Source organism: Adiantum capillus-veneris, chromosome 10 (assembly GCF_014529385.1).
Source record: "Adiantum capillus-veneris isolate H3 chromosome 10, ASM1452938v2, whole genome shotgun sequence".
Classification (NCBI taxonomy): Eukaryota; Viridiplantae; Streptophyta; class Polypodiopsida; order Polypodiales; family Pteridaceae; genus Adiantum; species Adiantum capillus-veneris.
The window spans coordinates 50,985,593-50,994,636 of record NC_140940.1 but is presented as its reverse complement, the minus strand read 5'-3'; the positions used below and the strand labels follow the sequence as shown (position 1 = coordinate 50,994,636).

At 39.8% G+C, this 9,044-nt stretch overlaps 1 pseudogene; it reads right to left on the bottom strand.

The window, feature by feature from the left end:
- Window positions 1–586, bottom strand: LOC147448819 (uncharacterized; annotated as a pseudogene).
- Window positions 587–9,044: the final 8,458 nt, after the last annotated feature.

Sequence of the window (9,044 nt, the reverse complement as noted above, 5' to 3'; positions counted from 1 at the left end):
TCATATCTGAGGGCTTAATAGTCACACGCTTAGCATGGACAATTGCCAAAACCGTGTCTTGAAAGCAGGATACAATGATATCCTTCATTGCTTGCTGCAATGCACCTAGTGTCGGTGGTTCTACCCTTATTACACTGTCTGAGTACTCATCCATAATTTCTTTCACAAGCCAAGAAAACGGGGCCTTAGGGATGATAAGTTGTGTACTCTTCTGGTACTTGTGGATTTCACGCAATGCACATGTGTCGGGTCTCCAACAACGCTTCTTCTTGACAGGTGGTGGTGGTGGTGGAGGTTGGACAGTGCGAGACCAAGGGACATTATTGTTGAGGTACTTTTTGCGCCTCTCACCACTGTGGTTGGCCTCCTCTACAATTTTTGGAGGATTCTTTCTCTTTTTCACCGTCTTCCCTCTTGGTGCATGACTACTTTCACCCACTGCTCTAGCTGGGGGTTGTTTGGCCTTATTTGGACTCTTATGGGGTGGCTTCTTGGGGCACTTTCGCATGGCCTGCTTGGCCCTTTCCTCCTTCGCTCTCTTTTGGGCTTCTTCTCTCTCCCTTGCAAGGTGGCTTGCCTCTTCCATCCTTGCCCTCCGTCGTTCTTCTTATATCCTCCTCACGCTATCCAAGGGCTTCTCATAGATTTCTTGAATCGTGCTATTACAAACCTTCTCTATGAGATTGACCACCTGCTCATTAGAGAGTAGTTCTAAATTTGTGCTAGGTCTCTAGTCTCACGATGTCTCTTGTACTTTATACTGACGTTTGTGCTCAAGACCTTAGCAATCTTGTTGTGTGGGTATCGTTGCTCTTGGAGCATCTTGCAGGTCCTCTTTGCTTCTATGATGATCAAATACTTCTCTTCCTCTTTGCAAAAATCTTGCATTCTTGCCCTCTGCATATCTTGTTGAACCTGATCAAAGTTTGCTTGCTCTTGGTGCTCACTCTCTGCCCTCAAGTGCTCTGCCTCTTTATTCAGCTGTCGTATCTGCTCAATGTTTGGTATCGTTGACCTCTGCGCATGTGGGAGTGGACCAAGAGTATCAAAGAAATGTTGAAGTCTAATGTTGTCCAAGTTCTCCAGGGCGTTGTTGGTAACCTGATTTTTTGTTTCCTGGTTGTTGGCTTCTTGATTGTTGGTTTCCATCGGAAGGAGGTGAGAGTAGGGATGAGGAGACACGAGAGAGAGAGAGAGAGAGAGAGAGAGAGAGAGAGAGAGAGAGAGAGAGAGAGAGAGAGAGAGAGAGAGAGAGAGAGAGAGAGAGAGAGAGAGAGAGAGAGAGAGAGATCATAAACTCATAAAGACTTTAAAAACTCACTTTGATATTTATAGGGCCCAAGTTTTTAAGAAATTGCAATTTATCATTAATATGCTCCAAAAATTGGAAATTACAATTGTTACTGCGTGAGAAGCCATGCGCGCTCTACTCTTCGCCAATTTCTCCTCCATGTCGATTCTCTCTCGTGTGCATTCGACCCATGGTATCCTTGCGTTCATCGGACACTCATCACTTTCACAATATGGTGCTTAAGAGACAAGTTGCCCCATGCCTTTTGCTTCTTCCTACCGGTTAGTGCATGGTAGAACCAATTGAACATCTCGTGAAACGCTTTGCTCTATGGATCTTGCCACCACCATGCTGAGTGCTCTTAAAATAGGCGGCCTTTGCCTGATAGTGTGACCTTCATATCCTTGATTGCTCCAGAGCACAAGGGATCCATACTCATCAAGAAAGTATGGACCGTGGGAAAACAAGATATGCATGTAAGGTGTGATATGGGTTTCGCCCCATGCATCGACCATTAGCTCTATGAATTTATTAATAGACACCTTGAATGATTGTATCTCATCTTCACTAAGGTGCGGCCACTCAAGGAGCCTCGTCATCTCATTGCACTTTCTACACACGTGCTCTCTTCAGCCCGTTGGCCAACATGAATAGGCATACTAGACTATGTTGCCAAATGCGTTGTATGTCAAAAGACAAATTATGATAGACGGAAGCATCATGGTTTGCTTCAACCATTGCATATACCTAATTCCCCATGGGAAAGTATATCCATGTATTTCATCTTTGGATTGTCAAAATCCATTCATTGAATTACGGGAATATTGACAACAGTAGACCGATTTAGCAAGCAAGCAGTATACTGCTCAAAAGGACTATTAAAGCACACCATATAGCAACCCTCTTTATCTCACAAATCTTTAAGTACAATGGCTTACCAACATCTATAGTACGAAGAATGACTAGCAATTTTTGGAAGGGTCTCTTTGAGAATTTGGGTACTAAGTTGAATTTCTCTTTGGCCTATCACCCCAACACAAACGGATGGCGAAAGTGAGATAGAAAATTCAACCATCATTGATCTACTCGAAGCCTATGTTACATCAAAGATATCAATGGGAAAATTATTTACCCCTAGTAGAGTATGCGTACAATAACATTGTATATACTTCTACAAGAAAGGCACCCTTTGAGGTAATTGAAGGAAGAACCAGACTCCCATTGATAGTCAAGACACTTGCAAAGATATTTGTTGCTAATGAGTATAGTAGAAACCTTAAAGAATCTTTTAAGAAGATTAAGGAAACTATATCCATCATCCAACAAGAGCAAAAGGATGATGCTAATAAGCAAAGATGATTCTTGACCTTCAAAGAAAATGATTGGGTATTGCTCAAGTTTCCAAAAGCATGCCTAAGCCACACTCTAGCAAGGGAACACAAGGACGCCCTACAAGTCACCAAAAAACATCATGCCAAGTTAGCAGATATATATTATGGAAAATTTCAAGTCCTTAAGTCTATTAATGAAACAGCTTACAAGTTAAGGTCACCAAGTACCTAGCTCATTCATAACGCTAGAAAATGATTGGGTATTGCTCAAGTTTCCAAAAGCATGCCTAAGCCACACTACAAGCAAGGGAACACAAGGATGCCCAATTATGCCAAGTTAGAAAATAGATATTATGGAAAATTTCAAGTCCTTAAGTCTATTAATGAAACAACTTACAAGTTAGGGTTACCAAGTACCTAGCTCATTGATAACGCTTTTCATGTGAGCCTCTTGAAACCTTATAAGGGCGAGCCACCCAAAGAACTAGTAATTGAAGAACCACTCGGGTTTGAAGGTCAAGAAGATATTTTGCAACCAAAGAGAATCCTAAAGCATGAAGACAAGGTTTTAAGAAGTGGTAAGACTATCCGACAATATCCTATCAAATTTAAGAATTATCCTTTTGAAGATACAAGGTGGATGCAAGACATCCAGCTAAAGGATAATGTAAACCTTGTGAATACTTACAATGACTCTTATTAAAGGTAAGTTTTAGGTATGAATAAGTATGTTTTATGAATAATTTTGTCTTGTTCTTACTTAAAGATTTCTTTTAAATGTCCATAAGTTTTAAGTGTATACATACCATAAACGAATCTTGCGACAACTTAGGCTCTCAAGCATCTAATAGACCTTGCCAATCTACTATGAAAGATGATTAGTGCAGTAGGGATACATGGCTACACATGGCTCAAATTGCTTAGACACCTTAATGGACATGCTCTAGAGGAAATTTTCTTCCACTTGGACCATACTTGGTCTGGGCGATCGGGCGATCTTGGGCTGCCCACCACTGGCGGGTGGCCAATGTGGACAGATTGGCCGACCGGGGTGGGGCTCGGACCACCAAGGCTAGAGAGGTAGAATTCATCAACCACCTTGGACCAAGAGATCTCAGGAACTACTGGAGTACTCATAAAAGCTCAAAGAATAGCCCAAGGCATACCTTTGCCCATAAAGAAGCCTCTACCTACCAAACCTCTAAAGGAGTCAACTAGTTGCTTGCAGCAATATTGAAAGAAGGAACATCACTACAACCACATAATGTAGTTATGCCTTTGACATTGGAGCAAGCATACACAGAAACCCTACATGACATGAAAGCCCAACCTCTGCCGCAAGGAAGGATACACAGGTTAACAACATTGCTAGGTGAGGAAATTTTGAAGACCACATATAAAAGTGTCTCATTGTACGAACTTCTCCACATAGATCCTACATTGAGGGGTGACCTCCTCAGAGAAATACAAGATCTCTATCCTTAGACACAAATAGTGGTTGGCAGTTGCCCACGCTTACCTTTGAAGCGTCATACATGATTTCCTATCCACCAGTCCCACTTATTGACTATAAAAGCCCTCGCCTCATAGTGTCTATGTGTGATTGTGGATGGTGACCTAGGTATTATGAGACAGCTTGGTTTGGCGCCCACAAGACCTCCACTTTCACTATCACTTTGGCTTACTAGCACAAAGTCCGTCCAATGGGAGTGGTGGAACAAGTACCAATAGTAGACTTCAATTTTTGACTGGATTTTGTGGTGGTTCATTGACCAAAAGTGGATGATGGCTTCCCTCTACTTATTGGTAGGCCTTCGCTATGACATACCCGAGTGCTTCATGATTTGGGTAATGATACCATGTGGATCACCACACCAAGCACAAGGTACAAACAAATCCAACTAGAGAGTGGAGCTGACACATCTAATAGAAGGTATTCCCTTAGTATTGCACACCATGACGGCCATAAGAAAGCTAAAGAAGCAAAACAAGCGCCATAGGAGGAGGTGGTCTCGTCCACAAGGATAGTCCCCAGTGAATAAATTGAGCTCCTTAAATGGTTAGAAGCAGCACCTGAACCTTACTATTTTGCAATCATCACAAGAATTAGCAAAGACACACTCAAGGAGTCAACACCAGAGATTGAGCCAGTCATGTCTCTGGGTCTAGGTGAGCCCATCACTCATGGTAAGAAGTCTCCTCTATAGGTGCAACAAGAAGAGGATTCATAGCATGAGGTAGGCATAGATGATTCTACCAAGTCAAAGGTGGAAAAAGTGAGATTCGATTCCACCCCACCAGAGAGTCAGCAGACAAGCTCCAAGAAAGGTAGAGATGACTTTCCTATGGACAAACTTCCTCAAGGATGGTTACAATACTAGACACAAGACTTTCCCATCGATCAAACTCCTGCTCATGATGTGGAAGCACTAATTAAAGCCGGCCAGGATGTCGCAGAGAAGTCTACCCCAAACAACTATTGGATCTAGTTAACGAACTCAACTTGGGAGTCTAAAAATTAAAAAATAGCTATGCTAGATTCAAGCCAATGAAATACCTTTTTAGACTCCGAGTATGAAGCCTAAAAAGCCTTATGATAAATTTCTAACTTGCCACAAATAGTCTAAATTTAACAGGACTAAATTTATCAGGTTTTGGGAGTAGCTTGGTAACACCTCCAAAGCACTATGCTATGGTTTCGCATAGGAGGTGAAGTTTGAAAATCCAAGGGTGAATTTTATTTTTACCAAAGTGCATCCTAATTAGACATGTCCTAAATTAGCATGTAGGCTATAGCCGAGGTCCGCTTCATAAAGCCTCCAAGGTTTGTGCAAAGGTTTTGCACCTGAGCTAAGTAAATTGAAGAGTAAGTTTATGGTTTTTAATTAATGGTTTGGAAAAATCCTAAGGTTAGATTAGCCTCACCATTTTTCGTAAGTTGACTCTAGTCCCTCTTTACCAAGTTTTACAATGCCACATGTCCAAAGTAGCTTACACTTACTTTTTGGGAAGTTAGCAAGTGTATGGGTGTTTGTGTAGGAATGGTCCTTACCAATTTCAAGCAAAAAGAAAGAGGGGATGAGTTGTGCAAAATTAGAAGGGTGAAGAGAATACATGTTTTAGCTTATGCATAAAGTTGCACTTTTGAATATTCAATTCTCATTGGTCCACGTTGCACTCCATTTGAGGTCGCTTTGAAAAATGGGGACAAGTGTTTGAGCATGCATGAGTTGCATTTTAGAGTTTCCACTTCTCATTGGTGCATGTGATAATAATTCCAATGCAATACTCTTAGCAAGTTTGCAAGAATACAAAAAGGAAGGGTTCGTTGAGTTGTCTTCTCTCTCATTTTTCATTCTCATTCTCTCAAGTGCTAAGAGTGAAAAAAAGCAAGCTTTCTTTCTCCCTCAAGCAAGATGTGGGTATTATACTCAAGCACTTGGCTATGGATCCAAATCCAAACAAGTGAAAGCTTCTTCTTCTCCCTACTATTCTATTATGCTAAGTTGTGCTAAGAGCTTTCCCTTGAGTAAGCACATAAGGAATACCAATTCTCTTGTTTGAAAAATACTTCTTTAACCCTCATTTACCTCTTACCCTGTAGTTATTTCTCCCCGCTAGGGTGTTTAGGCTTTAGGAAGGTGGGTTACACCATGAAATCTTGAAGAACACCATCTTCTTGGCTTGAGGAAAGCTTTGCAAGAGCACTCGAGGAAAGCTCTGCAAGAGCACAAGTTGTATTGTAATCAAAGATCTATTTGAGAGAAAATTATAGTGCAAAGACCTTTTGGAGGGGTCTCTGGCTCCAAGCAAATCCGGTCCTTAATTGTGGTATTCTCTTTGAATTTTGTTCACGACTTTAGTGTTTTAATGTGTTATTGTGCAAAGAAATTAGTTCGGCACAACCTAAGGTTTCCTCTTCAATCTCTCTCTTAAAGAAAAGTCTCCCCTTTCAGAAGTTAAAATTTTGCTAAATCTAAAGTAGTATTAGATTTTTTGACATTGTGTAGAAGAAAAATATCTCCAATAGATCATGACGTACTTGTTGGGTGCCACTTGCACCAAAAACCATGTAGGTGAAGGTTCTCCTTCTCCTTTCACAAGCGGCGTTGCACCTCTCACTTGTCGTCCTCAAGAACACAACGTCGGTGCTAAAAAAAAGCATCGATGGGGTTTCATACAACCATAATAGGTCCTCATCATGTAATTGAGCTCTAATATCACTGTGAAGCCGCACTCCCTGACCGCTACCTCTAAACTGAGGGGACTACTGCATGCCTTTCTCCACCAAACCACCTCCTCTTATAGGTGCCCCTTGCCCTATCTTTATGAGAGCCCCCTAAACTTAGTATGCTAGCCCTATTGATTAAGAACACGTGTCCCCTATCTCTCTCACTGTGGGCATCCCTCATGCCCCCTCTCTCTTATTGTGGGCAAGCGAAGCTGAGGCGAGCAAAGCCTCACATAGTCCAGGGAAACTAGTGTCTGCCCTAGGAGCTTGGGCGTGCATTTTTGGTGCGCGGGGGAGAGTCTGACTCCTAAAAGCGTAGAAAAGGCAATTGTAGCAAGATAGGCTTAATCAATATTTAATGAATTTGGTGCCTATTGGTAAGCACATTGAAAATGACTCAGAGCCCTCGATTATTAATGCTAGTAAATAAATGTGAAATTAATGAAATAAGCTCTTCATGATAGGGAATTGGCTCTTGACTGCAAGGTAAGAAAATACTCTATTTTTAGATTAAAAATGATGGCTAACCAAGCTCAAAAGGGATCTAGTTGAGCTTAATCAAAGCAACCTCAAGAGAGAGGCCTCAAAAGATGGCTTAAATGTGATAAGATGATGGGCCCAAATGATAATGGCAAAATGAATCAAATGATGAGAAAATGGGCTTGATTAAAGCTTGGGTAAGGCTTGATTAAGGCAATATTATCGGTAGAAAGACTTGAAAAGTCTTTGATATCGAATAATTTGATTAGCATTCCTAAATAAATAGCTTCTTCATCATTTGCTAGAAATATATATACATCTCTCTAATTGTGTGTATATGTTTACGTTAATATTCATTTGTAGGCTTCTCTTTGAGAGGAGCTTAATCAAGGCAACATGAACAGAAAAGGCTTGAACTTTCTCTAATACCAAATGATGGAATCGGTTAGTTATTTAGGGATACAATTGTCAACATGAAATATGAATATAAATATAAGCGAAAATTGTCAAAATACCCTTGTAATTTATGGAAAGTCTCAAAATACCACTCAAATTTCAAAAATTTCCAAGATATCCTTGCATCATTTTGGGATGGATTTACGTTTATGTCAATGGAGATCTATCTTTTAGTGTCTTAGATAAAATTATTCACCAGTAAGCTCACGAATAGATGCCAATCAGCTCACAATGGAGGCATTTGTGTTCAAAAAAGAAGAACGATTTCATCTAAAGAGCCCTCAATACCATCTAAAATCTAGTTTTATCATCTTCTATTGAGGAGAACCAATCTTCATATGAAGAATTGCAAAAAAAATGCTTTTAGAGATGTTTGCAAGGTTAATTAGGGGTATTTTGGGAAGTTTGGAAAAATTGAAGGGCATTTTGGGAATTTTTGGCCAAGGAGTACACTAGAAATTTTTGGAATTTGAGAGGTATTTTGGAAATTTCCACAAATTACGAGGGAATTTATATTTATATTTATATTAACATGTATATCTTTTAATTTATATTAACAAGTAAATTTATAATAACATATATGTCTTTCAATTTGAGGAGTATTTTGGAAATCTCCACAAATTACACGGGTATTTTGGTAATTTTTCCAAAATGATGCAAGGAATTTTTGAAATTTGAGGGGTATTTTGGGAATTTCCACAAATTACAGAAGTATTTTAGCTATTTTTCCTTATATGTTTTCTATATTAGATTTTGTATAGACATAAACATATATACATGTGTGTCAATGAATGTATACTGATATTTATTGTTTTTTCATATATAAATATAGCTTTGTGTATGTTTGGAGACAGAATATATATGTGTGCGCGCACGGTTGCATGTGTATGCATGTATCTAAATATAAGAAAAGAGAGAGAGGAGAGCCTCTAGCGTCTTATACTTTTTCAAGCACGTATGAGAAGGCTATAATTTCTATATCTAATGTACTTAAGTACATACATATGTTAGCTCCATTCTTCATCATGCAGGTACCCATGAATTGCTTTCAGTTCTTACCGTTCATGAAACACATGCCAAGACATGTGTAATAGGCAGGTCAGTTTAAAGCTTTCCGGAAGCATACATAAATGTACACTAGCTTGGCACAATAGAGGAGAATTTAGTATCTGTATTCGTGCCCCTTTCGGTCATACCAAAAATTGTTAAATTTGTGCCTCATCTGCAATTTTTTCTCCAACTTGGGTTTTGCTTG